The sequence below is a fragment of the Lactuca virosa genome, chromosome 4, assembly GCF_052849685.1.
Source record: "Lactuca virosa cultivar CGN04683 chromosome 4, Lactuca_virosa_CGN04683_v6, whole genome shotgun sequence".
Taxonomy (NCBI): domain Eukaryota; kingdom Viridiplantae; phylum Streptophyta; class Magnoliopsida; order Asterales; family Asteraceae; genus Lactuca; species Lactuca virosa.
In genome coordinates this window covers 459,037,626-459,050,476 of record NC_136429.1, presented here as the reverse complement: position 1 = coordinate 459,050,476, position 12,851 = coordinate 459,037,626, and positions in this window count along the sequence as shown.

The following is a 12,851-nucleotide window of genomic DNA, read 5'->3' as shown; positions in this document are numbered from 1 at the left end:
TGTTCTATGACCTTCCTCTCAATCCCATGCTTAATCATCTTGCTTAAGAGATGATTGAAGCGATCGAAGGATTGAACGGGCTTCTCTTCAGGCTTTTGCTTAACATCTCCAAATTCTGAGAGCAGTAGTGTTTGGATAGAGTGCTCAAGATCTTCATCCGTAGAGTACAATTCCTTCAACCTGACCAATATTTTCTTTGTTGTCGTGCATGAGCTTACCAGCCGAAATGTGTCTGACTGTAATGCAAACCTTGTCATCCTTAAAGCTTTGATGTTGCACTGAAACTTTTCCTTCTCGTCTTGAGGAATATCTTTCAGGTCACCGATAAGTTGATTATATTCCTTTTGAGTTTTAACAACTCTTGAAGTACTTGCATGAACGAATGGACCAACAATGATCGCCTCCCAGATTAAGTATCCATTATGTTCTGAGCCAATCACGTAGTCTTCGAAGTGATTCGCCCAGACCTCATAATCTTGAGTGTATAAAATAGGAATCCTTGTCGTCGATCCGATGCTGTTTGAGATGTTGATCGGATTTGACTGGGAATCGTCCATGGATGTGTTGATGCTTGTTTAAACCTGCTTAAGATCAGACTTGTAAATAACGTTAGGGTAAGATCAAATATTTAAAGAGCCACGTCAATAGCAGATGACGGCTCTATTAATATCAATCTAAGCAGAAAACCCTAAGATCTTCTTCAATAGAAGAGATGTGTATGAATTACACTGTCTCCTGCTCTGATACCAATTGTTGAGTTGAAAAACTCTTAGATCGATTAGATCTTCAACAGCTTAAACAATAAAATCAAAAGAACACAGAGAACACAATATGGAATCAAATAATGCTGAATGATTCAAACGTAGTCACGCCTCAGCAGAGCTCGACCAAGAACTTCCACTGTAGAGGCGAACTAGGGTTTTGTAGTACAAATCAAAACAATAATAATCAAAGCACTATCTTCTAAGGCTGCATGCATGCACCTTAAATACAAAACCCTAAACAAAACAATCACAGTTGGACAGGCCCAAACTAGATAGCAAAACCGGGCTAAGGACCGAGCCCATGACGCAACACTATTAAACCTAACACATTGTTGTAACGGCTTGTACACAGCCCCCCTTGGCGTTTTTCGGCGTTACAACATTGTCCGTTATTGTGGCAACGAAAGGAAACAGTGGTATTTGGCTTGCATTTTCTTCAAAACGGTCATATTTTAGAGCGTTGTTAAATGGTCAGAAACTTTAAAAAAAAAATCCATTTTAACTCTACTATAAATACACATATTACTATTAATTTTTACCTACATAATACATCTATTTTTCTCAATTTTCCATCTTTCTCAATTTCGCTTTCTTTTCTTTCTTTCTATTTCACATAAACTAATAATTAAAAACAAAAAAACAGATCTGTTTGATCCGTTCCATCCATTTAATGATGATAACGACGAAGACGATATCTTTGTGGCTATGATGTACCTGTATTATACGAACGTCTACTACAACTCAATCCAGCTCCACTGCTCACACGATGTGCGATGTTAACTAGAGATCGTAAAGAAGGGCATATGCGTCTAGTTAATGATTATTTTGCGGATAATTGTGTCCACTAACCTAGCGATTTCAAAAGAAGGTTTCATTTTCGAAAAATGTGTTTGAACAAATAGCCAACACCTTGGAAGGGTTAATTTTTAGCAGATCTCTTGCCTCTAATATTGATTATTTCTCCAGAAAATCAGATCCAACTTCCTTAAAGTCGATGTGTAAAGGGACATTTATAGTTTCCTAAATCGTATCTCACATCGTGAGAATTAAGGTCTCACGTTGTGAGATCAATATAAATCTGTGTCTGACAAGGAACTGTTTCTTCGCGTTGTTATCTTCTAGAAATTCCCTCCCCACGACGTGATATCATAAGGGTTACGTCGTGAGCTTCGATGTTGTGTATATCGTTGAGATGTTTCTACTCGCCACACCATGGGACTTGTATTTTCATTGTTTTTCTTCCATCTAAGCTCCGTTAAGCCCCTAGTTTCTGCTCCAGTCCTTCCAGCTTTTGTCGTTTTTGGTCCTTTTCCTTCAAGAATGTCTTATTTGGCTGCAAAATGTAATTTAACTCAATAACTACCAAATATCTTTGCAATTAGCCAAATATTAGCTTAAAATGTATTTAAATAATGCCAAAATATATGTATAAATATAACAATATCAAAATACCCCACACTTGCCTTTTGCTTGCCCTCAAGCAAAACTTATTTTTTTAATACATCACATAGAACCATGCCCACCAATATCACACAAAACAATCCAAAATGAACCCACTAATTACGCCTTACCTCAATGCATGTATTTGTGTCTAAATCCTAATTACCTCCCAGCCCTAAATACTTATGATCCTCGTAAATGCTTCTCACTTATCTTGAACAACATTCATTTTATGCATCCCTCCGAATCCATCACCATAAAACTTTCTTAACCTTAAGGTATTTTTAGTTAAGCTCACAGTCATACAGTTGTTAAAGTAACTAGAAAGAAAAATTACAATAATATAATAATTGGGCAATTTTTCCTTATTCTTGAGTCTTCAACATGCGTCTTCGATTTTTGGATTTCTTGAACTTTTCTTCATATTTCTTGATCTTTATAACTTTGTAGACTTGATAGTGTCATATTGATGCATATTTCTAGGCATTATTTTAATATATTTTAAGTTATAATTTGGTTGATTTTAAAGATATTTGGTAATTATTGAATTGAATTACATTTTGCAGCCAAAATGACATTCTTGAGGAAAAAGGACCAAAGCCGACAAAAGTTGGAACCTGGAAGGACTGGAGTTGAGCATGGAGCTTAAAAGAGAAGAAATGTGAGTCAAATAGAGTCTCACGACGTGAGCCATTACTTCTCACGACGTAATAATGAAGATTCAAGAAGATAACTACACGGAATGGACTTTCCTTGCTGAACACGAAATGTATCGAGATCACGACGTGAGACCTTAATGCTTACGACGTCAGACACGATATTTGGAAACTATAAATACTCCTTCACCTATCGACTTTTAGGATGTTGGATCTGATTTTTCTGGAGAGATAATCGATTTGAGAGGCTAAAGATCTGTGAAAAATAACCCTTTGGAAGAGAGAACACTTAGAGACTGAAGATTTGAAGATTACACATCACATTCGGTTTGCATTAGATTAAAAATGTCAAATTCTTATATTTTTGTGTGCTTAGTTTCTGCTATGAATAGTTAGTATAAATGAACCCTAATACTATGCGTTAGTTTCTATGCTTATATTTAGATTTTGTGAAGTTGGTTAATGCATGTGTTTGATTATCATTACCTAGCATGTTAAAGTTTCCATCTTTGTTGCTTTGATTCAAGTTAAGTGTAGTTTAATGACCAATTAAATCACATGAACTTGTTTACCTAGTTGTTTATGATCATTAAATTGCTAGAGCTAGGATTCATCACATCTTAGATTGAGTAATTAAAGTAACAACTTTAGCTATGTTGGAGAACATAATTTGATCATAACTGCGTTTAATTAATTGTCTTGATCATAGATAATTATCTGGATACATCTTACATATCCCAATTATCATTAATAATCAATTTTGTGTTTGCTTGTGTATAATAATCAATTATGTGTTTGCTTGTGTATGATCATTACATAGTACTTCATAAATTGGTGAAAATATTAGGAGATTGGATCAAAACTGCTAAGGACATCTAAATTGGTTACCAACTGAATAAATCCATACTTAGAAACTACACATAGGAAAAAGGGGGGATTCAAAACTAAACGGAAGTGTCTTCTTAATATTGGTTACAATCATTTCTAGTTGAGAATTTAGTTTTAAGTGAATCTGAACTTGAAAAATCAGATAAAAACACCTTTAATTTTTGTTTTTAGATTAATCTTTAGTAGTTATTTTATTAGCTAAATCTGTTCCTTGTGTTCGACACCCGATTTACCTAAACTATTCTATAAATTTGACTAGATACACTGCCTAAGTGTAATTAGTTAGTTAAGTAGGTTAGGATTATAAATTTAAAACTAGGTAGTATATAAATTGCACATCAAGTTTTTGGCGCCGTTGTCGGGGAACGACTATTTCAGTTGTTAATTTAATTGTTTTAGGTTAATCGATCCTTATTTTGGGGTAAAAACCGCAAGGAGTTAATTTTCTGTAAAATTTTTATTTTTCTGTTTGTTTAGTTCTATCGACTTAAGGAGCACGAGGACGCTTACGAGCATATAGAGAGGTGGTGGAAATTTCTAACTATTTTCGTGCACCAAACGTGAGTAAAGATGTGGTGATGCTTCAACTTTTACTGGTCACATTGAAGGGTGAAGCTAAGGAATGGTTAAAATCACTTCCATTTGGAGAAATCACGACATGGGTTGATTTTAAGACTGAGTTCATAAACCAGTTTTCCCCTACTTCGAAAGTGGCGAAACTTAAAAGAAATATACAAAATTTTCAAGAATTAGAAGAGGAGTCAATATACGAAGCTTGGGAACGTTACAATAGATTGTTATGACATTTCCCTCAATATGAATTCAATGTGCAACAAGAAATCTCGATATTTTATGATGGAGTCAATGTGTGCACTCGCCAACTTCTAGACTCTTAAGGGCCCATGACAAAGAAGGGTCAGTCAACAAATAAAGCTTTGATTGGCGAATTCGCTAAGTATTTAAGAGAGTATCACAACCCAAAGGGGGATTTCACAAGAGGAAAAACAAGTAAGGATGAAGGTCAAGATGCTATCAGTTTAGTAATTGCAAAGCTCGACGCAATGGAAGAAAAGATCACAAAAACGGGTGGATCAATTCAAGATAGATGCGGAGCTTGTGGAGGACCCCATTCTAAAAGAGATTGTGAATTGGAGTGCAAGAGAGATCGAGATACAAAAGAAATTCAACAACTAAAGCATGATTTCTACCAATTAGAACAAGTCTAATTTGAGAAAATATCTACTCTCGAGTCAATGCTATTTAGATTTATTTAAGCTAGCGAAAAACAACATGACGCTACAAATGTAACGCTTAGAGAACAACAAGAATCTATTTGAGCATCCACAGACAAGTCGGGGAATTAACAAGGCTTTTGCAAGAAAAGCTATTAGATACACCTTCAAGAAAAACCGAGCCAATCACAATCTCTCAAGTCATGGTTGTTTATACAAAAGAAGAGGAGGAATTGGAGCCTATGGGGGTCATTGATTCAATAGATCAACAGTCCAAACAGTCACCCGAAGGAAAAGTAAAAGAAGAAAAGATTCATGATTATGTCTTGTCGCCATGACATGGAGGCAATATTGCCATGTCGTGGGCGATAAAAGAAAACTACGGTTTTTCATTCGTCGAGCCGTATCAACCACCTCTTCCTTACCCATCTGGTGCGAAAGAAAAGCTTGTGAAGCAAGGAAATGCAAGGTTCATGGAGCATAAAGAACCAGAAGAGCAATTGGAAAATGAAGTGAATTATTCGAAACCTCCAATGTCAACGCCAATGATTTTTGAGGTGTTTGCTTTTACAAGACCTCCAGATCATGTATCGAAGACAGTTGAAGAAAAAGAAGAAGAGAGTGATGAGCCTAATTTTGACAAGAAAAACCTAGAAAGAGACAAGACAAAAGCTAAGGACACAGGAATGAAGAAAGAACCCAAGCGGAAACATAATGAAGATGTCAACCCGAAAACGATAGAAAGCTCGAAAAAGGCATTCAAAAGACGAGTTGCCTACAAACGAGCAAGGTTCAAGATTATCGAGAATAGGGAGGTTACACTTCCACCTGACGCAAAGTAGAGTGGGAAGGAGTCCAACTCACGACTCCTAAAAAAGAAGCGCTTCTCGGGAGGTAGAACGATTTTTAAGAGTTTGCATTTTCTTTTACTTTTGATTTGTTTTTTATTTTTTTTTCATTTTTAGCTTTAATATAGTTTAACCGAATGATGATGTGTTTCTCTAGTCTTTGATATTATTTTGTAGTGTTGAATGAAAGTGAACCAGTGAAGGAGCTTAATTGATGTAGAAACCGTATGATTTTTCTTTTAAGATTACGATTGAAGCCCATGTTTTTGAATAAGTGTGGGGTTCCCACTTGATGAAGAGATGAGTTTTGAAGAATTTCTATAGAAAGAAAACATCGGGAATGGTCCTAATCCATTAATAATAAACGATACATTGAATATACTCTGAGAAGACACCATGATGTGGGACCACTAGACCACGTCATGGCATTTGTTATTTTTCCCGACTAAATTTCATCAGGTCTATCACCACGACATGGCATCATTATACCACGCTGTGGCGGTCTTATTTTGCTCGATCATTACGACTTCAAACTCGACACCACGGCGTGGCGTTGCATTCCTACGTCGTGGAATAGGTTCAACACACTTTTGAAGAATGGTTCTTTGATTTACTTCGATCCAACACATTTGCATTCACGAGAAAAGAGTTCATAAGTACTATTTCCAGACATTATATGAGAAGTCCAAGCTTTACCACACAAGTTTCAGAATTCGATCTCGCCACTACTACCCAAGGGGAGTCTATTCCAATTCTTCTTCCTTTTTTAATTTATGTGCTTTTATTGTTTTAGCATGCAATGGGGACATTGCATCATTTAAGTTTGGCGTAGGGGTTGAATTTAGGAATACAAGCATTCTGATTAACATTTTAAAAATTGACTAGGATTTTAAAAAAATTATTAGAAAGATTTGAAATAATAATCTAAAACTGAATCTAGGTAAAAAAAATTTATGTTGAGATCTAGGTTTCTAGTGTTGTGTGGGACGATCTTATGTGGGTTTCAATGTTTATTTTAGCCAATATATGTTCTAGTGTATTTGTGGCTTCCCTATCCTAGTGAAATCATGGAACAAAAACAGAACCTTGCTTAGTTTGAGGGACACAATATGTTTAGCATCGTGTACCAGAAATGTATCCATGAGAGCTTATGTAGTCATTGGACTTAGACTAATAACTCTAACCAATAAGGGTTGAAGTTAAGTTCTTTGCTTAAGTATATGTTTTTTAGGATTTTTTAGTTTTGAGTGAAAAAAAAAATAGAAAAAGAAAAAAAAAAGTTGCAAAAGTTTGGGGGAATAAGAGCCTATAAAGTTATGAAGATCAAGAAATATCATGAAGAAAAACTCCAAATTATCGAAGACTCAAGAATAAGGCAAAATTTGTCAAGTTATTTGTAATTTTTGTTTCTAGATTATTTTTTCCATATGTATGCTTGGGAGCTTAACCAAAAATTACCTTGAGGTTAAGAAAGTTTTCTGAGGATATATTCGGAGGGATGCATAAAATGAGTGTTGTCCAAAAGAAGTGGGGAAGTTGTGAGAACAAATAATTAATGCGCAGGGACAAGGTTTGAAAACTTAAACCTTGAATTAATCTTTAAGATCAACGTCTGCTCTTAATGAAAGTTCAAGTCAAATCTGGTAATACCAGTTAGGACTTGAAGACGATATTCAACAGAGTATTCAAGATAATAAATGAATAAAACATAGAGTATAATCAATGCAAAGATATTTGAGGAACAATAAGAATGTTGTGAAAGAACTTTGACTTGAAGGAAAAGTGAAAATGACGTGAAGAGAATAATTGCTATTCTTAGTGTAAAACTTGAATTGTTCACTTGCTCATTAATGGTGAAAACGTTCACTCCTTATATAATGGAGGAGGAACATGGTACAAACTGAGAAACATTCCTAGGATTGGATAATACTCAATGTTTGACAAAATGATATCAAAAAGATACATAAAGAAATGTCATGTGAACTGTTACATCACAAATAAGACAAAATACATTGGATGCTAGATCAGACTGCTAATCTCGGAATTACCCTTCATCTCGGAATGATCTTCATCTCGGAACTTCTACTCATCTCAGACTCAACTGACATTGGAACTTGAGTGATTGCTAGAGGTTCACTTTTCATGTTTCAACAATCTCCCCCTAAGTTAATTTAGCAATCATGTCAGCTTAGATGGATTCTTCGTTGATAAACACATAAGCTCTGTATAGCCAGTTCCAGACTTCCAGGTACCATTGGAGTTGATTGATGAATTTGCTCTTCACATGCTCTGAAGCATCTGCCTTGGCTGCATTGGTGATAAACTTTTGAAGAATCCTGATGGGGACTAGATTCTTGTCTAGGACTCGGAAGAAATCCTTCTTGTTGGTCTTCTTTTGCATGTAGACATATCCCAGCACTGGTTCATCAGTTGGCCCTTCTGTCAGAATCTCTACTTCAGGAAGCTTGTAGTCGATATTGGCCAAGAACTTTTCAGTTTCGAATAGATGTGCAAGCTTGAAGTCACATCTAAAGAACTCAGCAACGTAGTCTTTTAGATAATTCATTGCAACACAATAGGCAGCGATGCTCATCTGGTCATTTTGGAGAGTTCGGAAGTGAGCAACAATCGTCTAAATGTCGTTTGGATTGATGGAGGGGACGTCTGCGTCCGTGATGGTGATCTACTTTGATTTGTTCCGAAAGATGTAGTACCTGTGCAGCAAGCAGATCAATTCGAATTTGCTCAAGACTTTCCTTCCGAACCCAGAGATTCTTGTAATTATCTTCCAAGACCACACTTCTTTTTAAGGTTGTGCATTCTTGGAGTAGAATGTCTTTAGCCTTTCTCTTTCTATCCTGACAATCATTTGAGGATCATCATCTAGGTGGAGTGGAGCAAACGTGATGTAATATCTTCCATAGGTAGAAATTGGAAGATCGAGTTGGTATGTATCTTGCTTTGGTAGATCATAATACATAAATGGCACAATATCCAGATCATGAATTATCCTTTCACGAAAAAGTGGGGATACGCCCAATATTGGATTCGGATTGTCTTTGAGAGCTTGGATCCGAATGCTCTCTTCAAGGGCTTGATCTATTTGGTCTTGTGACCATCCTTCGGACTTCTTGTATGTCTGATCACGACTGTTGGGTTCCGAGATGCGTTTCTTCCCTTTGACTTGTTGTTTGTTCAAGTCATCAATGACTTGTTCAATGTTTGCATTAATTGTGAACTCTGGTGGAGGAGGAATCAGAGGCTCTTCCAGGATGTTTTCATGCTTCCGAAGAGGAGAACCTTCATCGATTGGAACTATTCTTGGAGAGGGGATAGGAGGCGACATAGACTGGGTAGCTCGAAATGTTTCAATTGTGAGATTTGTCTTTTCCCTTGCCAATTCACGACTTCTTTTAAGAACATCTGGCAAGGATGATGGCCAGGTACCTGCATACCATATCCTTCTTTCATCCTTTGAGAGAGTTTTCACCGGAAATTTTCTTGGAGCTTCAATTCCCACCACTGCATTGCTGATATATTCGACTTCTTTATCATCATCATTATCAGAAGGAATACTTGTGGACAAAATTTGAAGTTTGTCTTCATCTTATTCATCTTGGAGACTGAACTCCGAGGCAGGCTTCCAGGAAATGGTATGGCCCCTTTTGCTTCCTTCTCCCCCTCTTGGATCGGATGGCGAAGCTTCCGAGGCAAGTCTAGTAGCTTCTTTGACTTCAGAGATGTCACACCCCCAAACCAGGATGGCGGAAACGTCTGGGGGCGGATGGAGTGACTTCATGTACAGTATCATAACAATTGAATATTAATGAAACATAGCAACACAAACATTCATACATTTAGATTTCAAGTATTACATTGTTTAAAAACACAATTGTTCAAAAGTCGAATACAAACAACTGAAAAGTAGGAAAAACATGAAATGACGACGCCGACCCTCAAAAAGGGTTGAGTACCTACCTGCTAGATCCCTAAGAATACAAGTCGTTTTGAAAAGCGTCAACTAAAAAGTTGGTGAGTTTCATAAGCATTTTTGTATAAAATAGCTTTACATTTTTTTAGAAAAATTCTTTTAGTACTTTCAGAAAATCCGATATTTTCTAAAAAAAAGTGTTTGTGAGGCTCGTTCTAAAACCGTGAATATATGCATGCGTGTCCTTTGTTTTCTTTTGTTATACTTGTAAAGAGTGTGTTCCCAGAAAATCCAGTATTTTCATTAATATGAATTGAAATTGAAAGTAATTCCTTGGTATCTTTTCCTTGTAAAGTAATAATATATAGTTCCAGAAAATGCAGTATTTTCCTTAAAGATGAACTAAGACCACGATGGAAGTGAGTATCATACATAAAATAGTTTATAGTTTCATTTCTTTCAATAAAACCAATGAAGTATAGGCTTCCCGTAAACCAAAATCATTTCGTTAATACCTACGTGAGTCGTTACAACCATCCTAATGCGACTAAAGCTCCTGTCTTGACGTTCTTCAGGCGTCGGTTTCTAATAAGATATTTGTCACCCTAGACTGGCCCGTCTAGCTGTAGCGAACAGATCAGGTGTAGGGTGTCAACCCCGTATAGATCTATATAAAATTACCCCGCTCTCCTTCCAGGAGACTCTGGTTATAACTACAGGACTTCCGGTGTACGCTAGGTAGGTACGGCGAAGGAAAGTCTCACAAGAGCATTAACAGATTTACGTGAACTATGACTCCTTTTACTTGTAAAACAAGGTAATTATACCTTTAAATAATTATACGTATCTACGAAAGGTGTGGTTTGTGACTTCCAAACTATACCAACTATAGTTTATCTTGTTGGTTTGAAACTATTTATGTAATCTTTTATATCAATATAAAGGTGTATTCTAGCATGAAACTATAAACTCAAAACACAATATTTTGGTGTTAAAACCTATTATTTTAGCAAGTGACTATAATGTACCATTTCTACTAGTAAAGTTATCTTTTGGTATAAGTTCTCAAAAGCCATGTAGTTTTACAAATCATAACTTTCCTTATGGTTTTATGACATAAATTATGTTTGTTTTAACAATATGTAAATCACAAATGTTTGTACCAAAAACTAGTATAAACCATAACTTATATAAATAAGATTTTATCTTCAACATGAAGGTGAAAAACATTAAGATAATTATTCCCCCCCCCCCCTAAGATATAGAAAAACTTGAAAATATGGGGGTATGAACTCACCTTGGTTTGCTTTGGTGGATGATTTGAAGTGATGAAGTGAAGATTTTGAGCCTAAAACACTTGGAGTGTTTGATGATACTCTTGAAGACTATGATACCCTAAACTTGGCAGCACATAATATTATGTGTAAATAAAAAGAAATTAACAAGATAAGGTGTACAATCACTAGCCAAGTTTGAATTACTTACGGGGGTTGATGGAAATGCCTTGAAGAAATTAGTATCCTAAGAACTTGAAGCTTGAACTCTCAGAGAGAAAATTTGGGATTTCTCAATAAGTTAAAGTGGGAATTGTGATATAGGGAAAGGGTTTTCGTCTAATATAAAAGAAGGAAAGATGACTTGATGTTTTCTTAGATTACAGGAGGATAAAACCTTGTTATTTGATAGTTAATACGTGTTTTACTGTGTTTGCCTTGGAAAGGGGTGAAATGTCACACCTTAAAGTCAAATATGCTTGCTTTTTCTCTATTCTAATCGATGAACACATTAAAATATCCAAGCATGGTCGTAAACACATGTGTTTACAACCCTAGGATGGGTTTCCTTTTGGGTTTACGGCTAAGGTGTGGTCCACCATGGGGGTTTACGATCCTAAAGCCTTTTCTATTAGTGTTTTCGGATGGAAAGTTGAGAAATGAATTGGTTCACGGCTGAACATATATATATATATATATATATATATATATATATATATATATATATATATATAGGGTAGTGTTTACAGTTCATGAATGGGCTTGCACAAATGGGTTTTCGGTTCTAAGGTGGGCTAGCTAAGTGTTTTCGGCCCATTAAAGGGTGTTTTCGGATCAAGGCCTACGAAAACACCAAATTGGAATACTTCCAAACCGTAAACCCTATTTCCGTTTAATTACTTTGGGCAAAAACACATATATGAGGTTTATTTATGGTTTAAACCCTTAGTCATTCAACTTATGTTCATTTATATCACCCTAATTTAGCTTAGGTTTTAATCCATACTTCTTTGTTAGCTTTATTCACAAGCCCTAAGGCTATAGATGATACAATGCAACAAGGATTGCAATGTAGTATCACTTGTGTTTGGTTAGGGTTTAGGCTTCACTAGGTCTAAAATTTCGAGTTGTGACAAGAGAGCCTATCAAAGATCTTTTGAAAGCTCATGTCGATCTGCTTCGATAGGGCAACATAAATGTCTGCGGTATGTGCTTGGATTTCAAGTGATCGAACAGGGAGGCAAGGATGGACAACATATTATCGAACTTGTTGTTTGGAACATCAACTATATTCCAACAGGCTCGGAGGAGTTTGAGGAGAACTTGCTGCATGATGAGATTCATTTCGTCCTTCTTTTTAATTTCCTTCTCCAGCCTCTGAATCTGCATCTCATGCTTGCCATGAGTTTGCTTGATCAGTTCATTAGTGGCACTGATCATGTCGTCATGGATTTTCAGCATGGTCGAGGTGATATCAATGTGGTGATCAAGGCTGGAGTTATACTATTGTTCCACCTCTTACAAGGTATGCTTGAACCTTAAAGAAATAAGATGGTCTAGTTGCTCTGCCCTTTCAGCATCTGAGGGCCAAACTTTCTTTACTTTGGGCAAGGGCTAAAGGATGGCATCAAGCTTGGTGTCAAGGCTGGAGACTTTGGCATCGATTTTTCACTCAAGCTTTGCAACTGACTTGTCTAGGCACTCCATCTTTGAAATTATAGAATAAATGTTGTCACGGAGTTCCAACAGGGCAAATGGATCAGCATAGTTTTCGGCTGATGATCCAAGTTCCGAGGTGGAACCCTCAGACTTAGCTTT